This window comes from Protopterus annectens, chromosome 9.part0, assembly GCF_019279795.1.
Source record: "Protopterus annectens isolate FY-2018-M chromosome 9.part0, PAN1.0, whole genome shotgun sequence".
Classification (NCBI taxonomy): Eukaryota; Metazoa; Chordata; order Ceratodontiformes; family Protopteridae; genus Protopterus; species Protopterus annectens.
Genome location: NC_056743.1, coordinates 1,869,390,121 through 1,869,405,641, shown reverse-complemented (window position 1 = coordinate 1,869,405,641; position 15,521 = coordinate 1,869,390,121).

Below are 15,521 nucleotides of genomic sequence, written 5' to 3'. Positions count from 1 at the left end.
AGTTTGTGTGTGTGCATTTCTGTATGAAAAACATGTTAGTTTTGGCAATCAGGAGATCACACTACCTGATGCACATTACCCTTTCAAAACACTGATGATGTCAGCACCCTATAAGTACAGCCAGAGAAGAGGAACCATCTAGTAATCCGAATAGTGCGCTTCGCTAATGCGTCTTTCTCACGTGTCGTGACTTAGTTAGGTAGGGATATGAATCCTGCAAATGGCAAGTGTGCATGTGTGTGTGTGGAGGTAGTAAGGTGTGTGTAAGTGTGAGAGAACAGATCCTTTTGGCAAATACTACAATACACCAGATGCTGCATATTCCCCCAGTAAACACAGGGGATGTCACCACACTCTCAGCACAGCCAAACAGGGCTAGTTGGCCAGTAATGCCAATAGTGCGCTCTGCTACTGGGTCTATTATCATTGTCAGAGTACAGATAGGTATGTTTTGGTAACCCACAACTGCCACGTGTGGTTGTGTCACACATTATTACCTTGTGTGGGTCTTTGTGCATAACAATGCATGCCATTGCCTAAACCAGCAATGGCATTACACACATGATGTATGTGTGTGACACATACACATAAATACCTGTGACCTGCAGTAGTTACCATGTCTGACACATGCCTCGAGTGGATAAATGGTATTTGCAATGTATACCAATATGACTGTGTCTTACTGTGCAGGGGGCGCACGCAGTATGTGTCTATACAGTGTGGGTGTATATGGTAAAATACCTACAGCAGGGGATACACATCTGGTCTGGGCCATATAGTTTACATGTAGTCGATGTACAGGTGCTGCATGTTCCCACCTGTTGTGGGAGTGGTAACATGTCAGTCCACTGCAATTCAGTGACCACATGCTGTGAACCCTTCAACTAGTGTGTTGTAGCTACAGTAATGCTCACGCACAATGTTTGGCTGGATGCAGTCCAGCCATATAAAGACAGTTCTTGAGACTGTCATATTGCCAGTGTTGTTATGGAGGATAGGTGGTTTTCCTGTGTATGGGAGGGTTGTGTGTGCCAGGCTATGAACCAGATGGCAGTCCAACACACTGTTAGCTGCACATGATTAGGCCCTGATGCTTTGTGCTGTGCCAACAACCTGGAGGTGTGTGTATCTGTGGTGCCTTGGGATACCACCCCCCTGTCCATGTGTGTTACATGTGTAGGGGACGACAGGCATGGTATGAGGCATAACCTGTCTGTGATGGGTTACACCTGTGAGCCATGAATCAGGACTCTGGTACTGCACAGACATTGCAGTTCACCGTGCTGAGGACAGTGTCCAGTGCATGCATCTTGCGGTGTACACTGCTGGTGTTGTGTAGCAGCACTGTTAGTGTCCTAACCTGTGTGATACCCGTGGAGGTGGCTATGTAATCCGTGTCCTGCAGCATAAGGCAGTATGTGTGTATCAAGGAGCTTCACCAATATACATCGGGCCATGGGTGTCACGTGCAAGCTGACCCTTGCACATCATTGTGGCTTCCCTAGCATGTAAGCACACGTTGACAGCCATCGGATACCCTATGAATGACATTAGAGACTGAGCAGAATGTAGACATACAACACCCTTCCTACATATAGTGGTAGCATACCTGGTGAGGGTATGTTGGCAACCAATATCAGGCTCATACTGGCCCGTGCCACATGCTGAGAGATCCATTCTATGTTCCCTATCATGTAGTCCCGGGAGGTATGTCTCAGGTCATCCATAGTGGCATGGTCAATGAGTGAGTCATATGTGTCCATGCCTCTGACTGACCTGTATGCATGTGTTCTGTGGTGGACCATAGTGCCCCTGAGGCATATCACTGTGACCTTCACCAGATACAGCCTGTTGAGCGGGACCCCAGTGCAGCACCCAAGACAGGTACCTGACACATCTGTAGCAGGTGTGTTGTGTAGCCCTACATGCTGTGAGTGTGTGGCACACGGGATGTGTGTGCCATGTGTGGCATGTGCTCGGTTCCGACGGAACATATGCCTGTGTGCCAGCTGTGGAGGTGTGTGATGCTCAGGCAGGATGCTATTATGAGTCCCCATGTATGCCCCAGTGTGTTCAGCATGCTGTCAGTGCATGTCTATGTCTGACTTGTATTGTAGTCACTGTAATATGACATGCCACCTGACAGGGTATGGCATTACTGGGTTCAGAGAGCTCAGTCCCCAGATTGGCTATGTGGTGGCATCCCACACATGTGTTGTACATTCCAGGCCAAGGGTGATGGCTAACTGCATACATGTGGCAGCTGTGACATTGCCACATGACTCACATAAACCACAACTGGACCATAGAGGTGATTCACAGGTTACCTTTGCACATGCTACCCTAGTAGTGCAATTGCCATGGTGAGTACCAACACATAGGGCCAATGGGGAACAACATACTGAAGGTGTGTTTGTGTGTCTGTACTGCTACTGTTTCATAGCACTGGCATATATGACTGCACACGTGGGTAAATGCCAGGTAAGACATGTGCAATGTGTCACAGGCAGCGTACATGCGAACAGGACGGACAGTGATGTTCTGTCATGTGTAAACTTGACATACGTATCGTACGCTATGCAGATGTCACTAGGAGTCCACAGAAGCACTGTAACTCTGCATCGCAGGTGTAAGCAGTGTTCCAGGGAACCCCAAGCGAACATGCATACAAACAAAGCTACAGTAAGCAGGGCTGGAAGTAGTTCATTGTACAACAAAGAAGGGGTAACACTAACAGTAAGTAACAATGCAAATATGTAGGCACTATCAACATGTACCCAGGAATACACAGCACAGATGCCCATGGTAGAACTGATATTATGTCATAGTTAATTGTGATTTGGATTGCATTGGTACTGCACACATATCAACATGCACAAACATCCACATTGCATAGTCGTTGTGGGCAACTTGACACCATTACTGTACATGTCCACAATTGCATATCACTACTTATGTTAGCTTCCCCCCTGTGCTACCCATGTATGCAGCTATCTGTTGACATCCTTACCACTGGCATGCAATTATGTGCAGCTGTTACACTTTGGTACGTACTATGGGTGCAGATAACAATTCAGGACATTCATACAGTTACTGCATCAGGCATGCTGGGATATACACACAGTCATATCAGCACACTGTACTGTTACCAACATGATACTACTAATACACTTCTATGTAGTCACCCTGTGCATCAGCAACGTGTTTACCTGTTCCCACAATGATGTTGGAGATTGCAGGATGTGGCACAGTGTCATCATATGCACAGGGTGTGAATTAGGTATGCCTGAGTCTGCCACTGATACCACCAATTGACATGTGTGTGTATGTGTGTTGGTGAGGGGCAGCAGTACAGGGTGGGGCACTGTTGGTGCAGTGTGTGCGTGTATGTGGTCACCCTAGGTGTTAACATTTCGCATGTGTGTATGCACACACACAGTTCCACCTCATGGCTGCCATATACAGGGGTTTGTGGACAGCCACAGACTGCACCTGGCAGGTCATACAGATCAGTGTCTGTGGGCACGGACATGGTACCTGTGCCTGGCAGGGGTGCTATGGACCGTATCCAGTACTAAGCCAGACTGGGTACTGTCATCAGAAGCGGGAGTGTGCTGACTGGACACGGGTCCCTGTTGGGACTGTCCAGAGCCACGTGCACGTGGTCTCCTGGGGCGTTCTGATGACAGCACAGACCCAGCATTGCTGGGGCTGCTGCTGGCACAATGGGGGCGTGCGTGGGCCTGTTGTCATCTGCGCTGACTGCCAGCTGCTGCTGCTGTTGCTGGCATACGGCCACATTGATGCCGCAACCACCCACCATTGCCCTGGCTCATGGACATTTGGTTGTGGAACTGCTGTAATATGTCCCCACAACATCTGTCTATGACATCGGTGAAATTACGGATAGCATCTGCGATGTCATGCATGCTGTCAGTCATGGCTGTGCGACATGCTCTCAGCTCCCTCAGACCCTGTCTGGTGTACCTTTCCATACGCGACTGTGCCTGCATGAAAGCCCAAAACATAGCTGAGGTTGACAGACCTCTTTGGGCACATCTGCCAGAGGCAGTACGCCCATGGATGCTCCCACGAGAACCCATGGGCAACTGTCTGTGTGGTACCATCGCAGGACCCTGCCCATGGCTGCTGTGTGGGGAAGCATGTGCCACAGATACCACATTACCCTGGTCAATGCCCACTGTATCCTGTCCATCACCTAGGGACAATGGTGACAAAGGATGTACTGGCAGGATGACTGTGCGCAATGATGGGGTTGACAGCTGTGTACTGTTAATTGGCTGACCAATGGCGGACCCTGACACACCTTCCTGTACCATTACACAGATATCATCATTACCAGTACCTGTGGCACCAGATTCAGGTTCCCTGCTGCAGGACACCAGATCAGCACCAGAACCTGTGGGAGGAAGACAGGAAACACAGTTTACAGTGTCCACACATTGTTACCAGTGATGCACTTATGCACACATGCACACATGCACACATGGACACATGCACGCATGCACACATGGACACAGGCACACATGCACACATGGACACAGGCACACATGCAGACATGCACAGGTGGACACATGCACACAGGCACACATGCACACATGCACACAGACACACATGCACACATGCAGACATGCGCACGTGGACACATGCACACGTGGACACATGCACACATGGGCACATGCACACGTGGACACATGCACACATGCACAAGTGGACACATGCACACATGGACACATGCACACATGCACACGTGGTCATGTGTACACATGCACACATGCACACATGCACACGTGGACACAGGCACACATGCACACATGCACACATGGACACAGGCACACATGCACACATGCACACATGCACATGTGGACACAGGCACACCTGCACACATGCACACATGCGCACATGGGCACAGGCACACATGCACACATGCACACCCTGCAGTATACACACAGAGCACTACTGAGTTACACTAGTGTTACTAGCACTATCAGGACTATTATAGGTATTGTTAAACACACTCACCAGCATGGATGGCCTGCCTTGCTGTAACCCCAGAGGGACCTGCAGAAATGATGAGATTAATGTCAGTGGGCACAACTGTGCCACTGATACTGCATATGATACAGTGCAGTAGTACACCAGTTGCCTTTCACACATCAGCTGCTGATATTGCCAATATCACACATGCACAATTACATACTATGATGACAGCTACATACCACGGACACAACTTACACATGCATAAACTAACAGTGTACAGAACAGTCAAGTGTACATATGGCATATTACCTGCACGCTCCATGTTGTGCTGCTGTGTGGATCCAGCCTCCATCATGATGCAGGTGTATTGCTGTTGCTGTTCCGGGGCTGGAGCCACAACACTTAGGAGTAGCCCCTCCAGTCTGGTGAGGGGGGGTGTGGCCACCCCACCTCCTGTGGCAACCTGTTGCCTGTGGATATCCGACGCACGCTGATGGACATTTCTGATTAAATCACTGCAGTGATGTTGTACCTGCTCATATGTCCTATTATGCATGCCAATGTCATTTACTCTACGGACAAGGTCTTGCCACAGTGCAGCCCTCTCCTGCTGATTCTGACTGGTGCGGGAAAACAGTATGTCATAGTCCCGCACCAGGCTCTGGTGTATCTCCTCATCTTCCGCTGCAGAGTAGGCGGGATTATGCTGATGCGCCATCTCCCTGGAAGAGAACACAAACAGGATATCAGCAGACTATGTCAGCAATATATGGCACACATACTATACATGATACTCATGTGTAGTGATATACTACTACTCCCATATGTTGCATGTGTGTGTCTCGTGGTGGATACACAAGTACATGGCCAGATATCAGTGCTCAGCCAACACCTGTGCAACAATACCTGCCACATTCCACACAACATAGTAGCATGCCCCATTGGTCAGCACACACTGACAGGTCCAATGCACAACCTCACTCTGGGGGTTCATCCCAAGGTACTGTATGTGGGACACCATCCACTAGTGTGATGTGAACACAAGTTACTTGGCCTGGATATACATATCCCACCACCACCACCAGCACAGTAGACTACTTTGATATGTATGTGATTAGACAGTTATTCACTTGTTAGGACTGAGATGGTATCCATGCAGCACACTGGGCCAGTGGAAGCCACAACCCACACTGCTGACCCCTTTGCAAAAGCTTACCACGGACATCCCACAGATTGCATGGAACTTGCACACACATTTCTTTCTTTTTTTTTTTTTTTTTTCAAATAAATTTTTATTTATTTCCCATAATATAAACCATGCATACATATGAAAGTACAAACAGAAAGAATCACTCAAATATTAATTACATAGTGGTTTCAATGTTATTAATAAGACAAAATAAAAACCATGAGAGCAGATTTACATTGAAAGAAAAGACGAGAGTAAACACAACCTAAAGTATGCATAGTACACTAACTAACAACAACAACCTAAAAAATACAATATTTACAATGCCATGACCAAGTATAAACAGTGTCATAGAATAAGAGACCAAAAAATAAACAGCCCCAAATGTGTCAAACAATAGGAGAAAAAACATACCCCTTGAACACGAGTAATGAGTATAAGGGAAATTTTGTGTAAATTAACTTAAATCTTAATCACACATAATTATCTCAAACAAGCCCTTCCAAAGTTTACTGAAGTAAGCTCTCTTCTTAGGTCCACTTATAATGAATTTCTGAGCAGAGATATACCTGATAGCCATATCTTTAAATCCCAGCCAAGACATTTTGGTACGATCTAACCAGTTATAAGTGATGTAAAGTTTTATGAGGGAACATAATGTTATTAGAATATGAAGGTGTAGCTTAGGCAGACTAGGAGGGGGGATGTTTAAAATAGCCATTTCCCATGAAAGGGTAGAATTATAGTATCCCATTTTTTGAGACGCACTTTGAGAGAACACCATAGTTTATGGGAGTGGTTGCAGTGCCACATAATATGTAGTAAATCAGCTCTCACATCAGGACAACATGTGCAAATAGGAGAACAATTAGGATTAAATTTGTTAATTATTACAGGGGTATAATAGGAGTTATTATTTAACATCAGTTGAGTGTACAGGAGTTTTTTGAAGGGAGATAATTCTATAGTAGTTTTTATAGCTAATAGTTTTTGGTCCTCTGAAATAGGAGGGTTTTGATTATCCCAGTATTTGGAGAAAAGACAGTTTCTTTTGTATAGTAATGGGAATAATAATTTGTATGACGAGGAAATTGTTTTTTTATTGTTAGAAACTGCAGTTATAATTAAGTTTAATTTATCAATTGCCTGCGAATCAAGGACAAGACTATTAGTTTGCCAAGTTGTAAGTTCTCTTAGTTGACGGAGAATAACCGTGTATTTTTTATTGACCTTAAGGATTAGTCGTAACTCGACAAGGGATAAAGAATTATGTTTAATAATATCCCATATTTTAAGGTCTTTGATGAGAGGGAATTCAGTGAGATCTATCATCCTGTTGTTGATTTTAAGGTTTGGATTGAGGTGTAGAGGTTGAAGCAGAGGAAGAATATGTTGAAGATTAATGTCTTTAATCAATTTTTGGAATAATTTTATCTTGAATTTCAATAAGGGGGATAATTTTAAGCTATTTAGAGAAGTAGGTGGTAAAAAAGGAATAGCCTTAGGGTTAATTTTATTAGAGAGAATATGTCTGTGACACATCATTAGCCATGCTGGATGGTGGACTTGAGCTTTGCTATTCCAGTTTGTGATGGACCATAATTTATTAGAGCAAATGATCACGTAATAAAGATGAAAATTTGGAAGGCCCACCCCACCCCTCTCCTTGGGTAGACTTAATTTGGAGAAGGAAATCCTAACATTCTTAGGAAACCAAGGGAATTTTGCTAAAACTTTGTCAATTTGTGAAAAAAGATTATTTGAAATAATTATGTTTGTCGCATTAAATTGATACAAAAGTCTGGGTAAAATATTCATTTTCACAATGGCTACTTTTGAGAGAAATGTTAAATTCAGTAGTTTCCATCTTTGTAGATCTTGACAAATGATAGACCATGGTTTTAGCAGATTATTTTGAAGCATGGAGGCTTGATTATGTTCAAAGTTAATGCCAAGGTATTTAAGAGTATATGATATATGGAAGGAAGATTCAGGGAAGAAGAAGGGTTTGTGAGCCTCAGGGTTAATTGGGAGGATGTGAGATTTTTTATTGTTAACTTGATAACCAGAAGCATTAGAAAAAATGCTAATGGCATTTATGATTTTAGGTAAATCTGAGTTAGGAAGTTGAAAGTATAGATTTAAATCATCGGCATAGGCCGATAGTGCTACTTGTGTGTTGAGAATTCTAGGTATAGAGTGGTGCGTATTTTGAATAATGTATAAAAGAAATGGTTCAAGAAATAGATTAAAGAGAAAAGGAGAAAGTGGGCAGCCTTGTCTTGTACCATTAGTAATCAAAATCAATTCAGATCTTTTTTTATTAATATATAAATAGGTGTAAGAATTTGTGTAAAGAGTTCTGATCATATCAGAAAAAATTAAAGGTATATTAAAATGTGATAATGTAGAGAACATAAAGTCCCAATCAACTCTGTCGAATGCTTTCGACGCATCTAAGGTCAGGGCATACAACGGATTTTTCTCTTTTTTAGTGAACTGTATGAGGGTGTCCAGAGTTAGTGTATTATCCCATGTGTGCCTATTGGACATAAACCCAGCTTTATCCGGTGATAATATATATGGTAATACCTGTCTGAGTCTGTTAGCTAAAATAGCTGAAAATATTTTAATATCGACATTTATAAGCGAGATAGGTCTGTAGTTATGTGGATCTGTTTTTTCTAGATTGTTCTTTAGAAGTAAGATTGTTTTTGAAATATTCCAATGTATGTCAGTGATTCCATTTTTTATAATGAAATTAAAAACTTTTAAAAGAATAGGGGCAATTTTTGTACAAAAAGTTTTGAAGAAATTGGTAGTGAATCCATCTGGGCCAGGGGATTTGCCTATTTTAAGATTATTGATAACATTTTGAATCTCTTGAATAGTAAGTGGAGATGATAAGAGAGATACTTGATCAAGATTAAGAGATGGAAAAGTAATAGAATTGAGAAATGTTTCAATCTGTGTTTTTGGGGGGTTGTGGGAGTTCTTGCTATAAATATCCGTATAGAGGTCCTGAAATAGTTGAATTATCTCAGAGTCTGATTTATATATTTTCCCCTTGTATTGAAGAATAGAGATTGTAGGGGCGCCATTATTGTTTTTGAGTATTCTAGAAAGAGTTCTAGAGGGGATTTGTGCCCATTCAGAGTAGGTTGCAATTTGTTTTTGTTCCTGCAGCGAGTAGTTATGTAAGTGAATCTCAAGTAATTCTTTATGGATTGTGTTAATCAATTTCTCTAGCTCAGGGTCAGGATGTATTTTTAGTTTTCTTTCTAAGGAAGCTAATTTTTGGACTAAATTTGTTTCCTTTTCCTTACTAAGTTTATTGTAGTAGGAGGCTTTGCTGATCAGATATCCCCTTAATTCAGCCTTGCAGGCAGCCCATTGTATGTCTGGCGCAATTTGAGATTTTTCAAAGTTAGCATATAATTCAGACAGTGAGTTGTTGATTCTATTTATAATCTCCTTATTTTTTAGTAGGTTGTTGTTGAGGGACCAGTTCATATGGGGAGAGGTAAAACTTGTGAATATGGTCATAAGGGATATTTTAGCATGATCAGATAATAGCCTAGGCTCACATTTTAATGTGTTTTTAAACCTGGAGAAAAACTTGGAGATTAAAAAGAAGTCTAAGCGTGACCATGATTTATGGCAATTAGAGTAAAAAGTGTGCATGTTGTCCCTAGATGAGTCAATATCGAAGGCAATAGTGTCCATAAGGTTGAAGTCAGACATTAATTCCTCAAGGGCTATGGAGGCTTGAGAATTGTATGAGACAGACTTACTAGTGCGATCTAAACTGGGGTTTATCACTGAGTTCCAATCCCCTCCTATTACAAAAAGATGATTCTGAAATGAGCTAAGTATATTATAAATTTCTAAGATGAAGATATGTTGTTGGGTACATGGACCGTATACGTTCAAAAATAAAACTGGTTTAGTAAAATCCGGTAATATAGATGTAAAATAACACCACCTGCCATTTTTGTCTGAATTACATTCATTTATAGCACCCTGAAATTGTTTCTTAATTATAATGGCTACTCCTTTGGAATTTGAGCTGTCTCCACCCGCTATTATGGTCCTAATCCATTTTCTGTTGGATGTTTTTTCCCACCCCTCTTTTGGTAAGTGCGTCTCCTGAAGAAAGCATATATTGGCCTGAGACTTGAAGATAAGATGCAATAATAAATTCTTTTTTACAGCGTTTTGTAGACCTTTAACATTCCAGCAATCTAGAAACCAACCACTGAATTCCCTGGATTAGTTAAAATATAATAAGGTAGTATAAAATTGAGAAATTATTATTATATCTGTATGTAATAATAATTGTTTAAGGGGAGTTACCTTTGGGCTTATAAGAGGAAAAAAAACGCAAGATATCCTTGACACTGTCCTTACAAAGGAATTAACAATGCAAAAAAAGGTAGCATATAACTTCTTCTGACTAACCCCAGTGCCTAACCACCCGTACTCCTTGTATGAAGAAGTATATAAACACACATACATACGCCAAAACATTCCTGTACATATATACAAAAAATAACTCTTCCAAAAAAATATCACCCTAGAAAACTTGCAAAAGCACCCACTGAGCTACCATAGTTAGATAGAGTTTAAATATCTTGTGGCATGTTCCTGTATTAAATTAGATCCATAAGGAATGTAAAAAATATGTACATGCCTATTCGGAGGTGTACCCTCGGGACGTCTAGGTCTAAACAAAGATTTTAAAGTAGCTAATTTATTGAATGCAATGAGTATACTTCTAAATAGGTGTGCTAGTAGTTAATAAGTTCCTATTCTAATCGAAAAGGTTTTGGCTTAACAATAATAAAAGTCATAGTCAACTTTTAACTGAAAGACAAACTAATGTATAATAACATTACATCTGGCCCTCAGCTGAACATTTTAACATCAAAAACACAACTGCCATTACATAAAAGACCCATCAGATTGATTTAACATGCTATATAAATCAACTAATAACCCTCTACTAATACGCTATGTGACACAAAGATCATTAAAATTGCATGGAATATAACAAATTTCACTAGACTTAGAGCCTAGCAATTTAGGGATGTTTAACATACATTCCTAGAATACAGTGAAAAATGATAGGACTATACCAAAACCAGCGATGTGATCAGACATGTACCAGTTAGGACATACAATGAAAATTGCCTAATGGTGTAGCACGTAATACATCACATCAGTAACATAAAAGGTCAGACTACAATACTCATATAATTATATGAGATATAGCTATTATAATAGATAGGCCAGTAGAAAAAGTAACTGAAACATTAGCGACTAATGTTGACTAGCAAGTACTGCTCAATAAGAAATGTGCCCTTCTAGTGACATGTTCAGACAAGACAACATAAAGTGAGGTTGGTTTACATAATATGTAAAATATGCCTTGCAACCCTGTAGCTGTTAATATGGTGAGAGAAAAATCAAAACAGTTCTAGACCTCTAGTAAAATCAGATTATGAAGCTTTGCTGTGTAAATAAACCTGATTAAGAGCAGTAATAGGAATCTTAAACAAATATTATAAAAATATGTGACTAGTAAAGTCCAAACATTAGCTCTGCACACCACCTAGTTAGTGATGGTCTCAACAACAAAAAACTCAAAGAGCTGACTGACAGAACAAATATCGGGCATATTTTTATCTTCGTGCCTCTTAGGGAACTGTACATGACCTGCAAGCAATTTTACAATAAAGGGATCCGCATTTGCAGAGGCGTGCGTACATATACGCGTTACTGTAGTAGAGTCAACAGCTAATCCCAGCGTTTGAATGAAACTTGTACTGCAGTTACCTTTCGAGCGTGAGAGTTCCAGTCAACATTTCTGTGGGGAGCGCAGTCTAAGCGCCAACATCCGAAAGAGTTGTTTGTCGTGATAACTTAAGGGAAAGTATTGAAGCATTATCTTGAAATACGCACACTATGCGCCATTTTTAATGACCAGAGGATATTACCTTTAAACCAGAGTGTTGCAGCATACTAGGACCCTCTTGTGAACAGCATGTGAGAAAAGAGTTCCTCCCATCACGGAGTCGGCGCAATACAATTAATAAAAAAAGCTTTTTGGATTATTTGGATTATTTTTAAGAGCAGGTAAGGGCATAAACATCTTGATGAGAATTGACATTCATGTTTTCGAAAACGAAGATATAAGCAGAATGAACGTAGCCACAAACAGCTTAACAAACTTGTTTAATATTAGACTTGATGACAGTATTAGCTTATCAGGAGGCTGGTGATTTGTTAAAAGCCTTGATGAAGGCTATTTTTGCTTCATTTTGCGTGTTAGCTGAATATCTAACCTCATTTATGTAAAAGATCAGATTGTTGGGATAGCGCATTTGAAACCGGATGTTTCTTTGTGGCCAGTGGAAGCCACAACCCACACTGCTGACCCCTTTGTGAATGCTTCCCACGGACATCCCACAGATTGCATGGAACTTGCACACACATTTCTAACCCAGACCCTATGCACAAAGGTTAGGCATCCTGTCTGGTGGACCCCAGACAGAGGCAGATTGTATAACAATAGCAGGAGGCTACTGCAGGACAGAACAGATTCACATTAAGGGAAGGCATCTGTGGTCAGCACTGGTACTACGCTACGGTCTCTCATAACAATGGCCACGGCCTACTCTGGGAGGGAAATGGCCACAAACACTATGGATAACCACAAGGCCTTCTTCAGTTATGTTACACATATGGACCAAATGCCTCAGATATGCTCTGCGTTAATACACACCTACTTAACATTCACCAGACACACAGATATTGGCAACATTCTTGCAGACAGGTTCAGTGCACGTATCCCCCCTCCTTCTCCCCCACCAGTTGAAATACTTATCACAGCTGTATGTAACCTCCCTATCATCTCACATGTCCAGGTGAGGGCCGCCCTCAGCAAAGCAGAACACACAGCATCACTGTGACCTGATGGTATCCCTGGATGTGTGCTACATGCACTTCAAGAGGACATACAACTGCATATAAGACTGATAATTAATCTTGGCCGTACTACAGGATATGTACCTGGACACTAGCATACAGCAACAGTGGTCCCACACCACTAAGGAGGCACCTCTACTGACCCTGGGAACTACCACATCATATGCATAACCGGCCTAGTCTGCAAGCTATGGAATTATTCAGTATGAGATGCATATGCAGTGATATCGGGTACCTGCAGACACTTGTTCCCAGCCAGTTTGCCTTTGTGATGGGCTGATCCTACCTTTTGAACCTGGCTGACCTTTCAAAACAGTCACTACAGCCATTGCTGTGGGCAACGCACAGACAACTGCTGCCAGGATCATGGCCTAACACTGATTGACATGTAATGTATAGTCATCCCCTTTTGGTGGAACTACATACACACAACATATCACATGGACATACCTATGGATACAGACCTATGACACATTTGGAGGGTTCGCAGTATGCAGACTATTAACCTGCTACTTTGCATTACCTGTGTTTGTCGCAACTGGTTGTGTTACCACTGCTTCTGCTTCCTGCTGCTACTGTCACTGCTGACAGCTTAGAGTCACAGTGTGTAGCGTGTGTTTTTTTTTCTCTCTGTCTCTGTCTGTCTCTCTCCCTCTGTCTGCTTCCAGACAGTGCAATGAACGTATTGCATGTGTGGAGTGCTAGTACAGGATGCTTTTGTAGGTATCTGCATAGGTCCATGTGATGGCCTCTGCACCAATTGTAAGCCAGCATTTGCTAATTGCATGCAGCCAGTTGTGTACTGATTGCAGTTCTCACTTTGATTTCAGGACAGTGCTATAAAAGGGTATGTGAGATAGGCGTTGCCCTTTCAGATTGTAAGGGCGGGGACCATGCTGGTATGCTGTGGACACTGTTCTGTGAGTATAAAGGTTAGTATCTCTCTCATGATTCAGGCTGTGCTGTAGATTCACATTTCTCCACTCCTCTCTCCTGTTCCCTGTAGTAAGTGTGTATGCACAATGACACCTACAACTATATATAGATCTATATTTATATATATATATATGTATATATATATATATATATATATATATATATATATATGTAAATATACATACATTTATATATGTACATTAACTGACATTATTACCTACAAGCTACCAACTAGCATGGCTGTTTCTGTTCACACACTACTATTACGGGAATCCAGTAGTTTTGACAGTAATTCTAAATGACATGCTTTGTGTACTACACATCCTATATTCCCTTTACATTCATCCCTACTATTACATGTTATATTTATTTTAGCACAATGTTCTTGCATAAGAGTCAGGGCTTAGTGGTAGGTCATACAGACTACTGTTTCCAAGGTCCTGGGTTCGGGAATGACAGTAGGATTTTATTTTGCTTTTGAACTGACTACAGGACCTGTCAATCAGAGTGACTAAGGCACTTTTAAGCAGTTGTAACCGGGTTAGCGCTGGTTTGCGCGGAGCTCATGCATGCGCACTGGCGTTTAGCTCCACGCTCACACACGCACACCCGCTTACAACTGCTTAACAGTGCTTACTCTGGCGCACACCCGTGCCATTTTCTTTGAAAGAAATGAAAATGGGGAGACAGGAAAGTGGTGAAAAAGGGGTCACAAAGAGGGTAAGACAGTAGGGAAACAAGCTTGGGATTTGCAGGAGGGATGTAGGTAAGGCCCATAGCTGCCCATTTCTTCATCAGCAACAGCTGTGCATATGTATGTAATTTGGTGTGACATTTGAAACCTTCCACCCCTGAGAGAGGTGTCAGGACAACAATAATACTTGTTGTACAGCCAATTGTAATTGATAGTTTCCATGTCCAGCAGACATGTGTGCGGAATGGGCAGCTATGTATGGGGCGTAATTTTTTTGTGGGTACAGAGTGCCCTTTTTTTTTTTTTTCCAGGTGAGAGTGGTATGTCAGGTGAAGGAAGTCGGTATAGCTGGGGAGGTAGGTTGGGTAGGTAAACAGACAAGACAAACAAGACGCATACAGGGGTGGTGTATGACACGTGTGGGGGGGGTTACACAATTGACGGGGACGGAGGTTTGGATATCCAGAGCCCATGAGCCCACAGATGGCAACAGTGGAACTGATATCCCCACCCATAGGCAGTTGCCACTGTTCCTTCACTGCCCAGGATGGGGCTGTGCTGGGGGCTGTGTAGGCCGGGCAACAGGCATGCCCGTAAGTTGTGCCACCTGTGCCTCAAGCTGGCGTATGGGCTCGAGAACAGAGTCCAGGATCTCCCTACGCACCACAGTCTGGACACTATGGAGGGTGAGTGGTGGTTCTCCTCTGGCCA